We start from the raw sequence: 1,089 nt of genomic DNA, 5'->3' as shown, positions 1-1,089 counted from the left end.
AAATTACAAGGGAATCCAATAAATGCAATCATCTACTATTGTTCGCTCTACATAGGCGTAGCAACACATGGAATGCTTCCAAGTCGAGATGATTATTTTCTCCTAATTTACCATTACTATGCATTTCGAAAATTCGGAGCTACTAAATTGGCAATAGTACGACATTCTCTTGTACGTCGAGGGCTCCCCCTCTAAAAAGTACATAACAATAATCATTTTCCAGCCACATAATGAAGAATTTTCATTTGGGTTGATAGCTATTCCATTAGAAGCAATATCAAGATTCATAAAGTTGGCATCTTAACTACCCGAATCAAGCAGCTTACCTAACCTTGGCCTCTCACATTCCCCCCCCTTGGTCATCTATGAACAAACATCTAATTTATAACATTTCTTAAATAAATAACTAATTGATTAAAAAAATCTAATTAAACACTTCTTAAATAAATAAACCTTCCTTTTTTTTTCAATATGATTGAATCCCTCTACAGCACTCTAGTCTAGCTACCAAAATGTCCCAAAGCATAAAAATAAAAATAAATGTAAAAAAAAAATCCACAATCCTGATTGGGTGACATATATTAGGAGAAATCTTGGAAGGGGGTCAACCTTAAAAACATGACAAGTATACTAAAATTCAAGTGCAATTTCTTGTCTCTTTAAACAGGGTAAACTGACAGCTCTGTGACTATAGGGACAATATGTGAAATTTAAGGAAAAAAAAAAAAAAGAACATGCATGCCAATGTAGGTAATTCATAGGTACACCGCAGGGGCAAAATCGTCTTGTGAAATGTGATGAAGATACTGTCCTTGCTGACCAAGATGAGGCACCCACTTAAATGATTCATCACTTCTCTCCAACCATACTTCTTTTATATATATATATACCTATTGCATTAAATCCGACAGAAGCTTCTGCTCCAGCCATTTTCTTAATTTTTTTTTTACTTTAAATTTCCATTTTTCTTTTTAGTTAGCCACGTTAAATATTTTTCGTGATCTAATTTAAAAAAAAGAAGAAGTCAATACACCAAAATGACATGAAAAAAAAAAAAAAAAAAAAAGGTGTCATCTTTCTCAAGTAGCT

This window comes from Rhodamnia argentea, chromosome 9, assembly GCF_020921035.1.
Source record: "Rhodamnia argentea isolate NSW1041297 chromosome 9, ASM2092103v1, whole genome shotgun sequence".
In the NCBI taxonomy this organism is placed as follows: domain Eukaryota; kingdom Viridiplantae; phylum Streptophyta; class Magnoliopsida; order Myrtales; family Myrtaceae; genus Rhodamnia; species Rhodamnia argentea.
The sequence above is the reverse complement of the archived record's forward strand: the minus strand, read 5'-3'. Positions refer to the sequence as shown.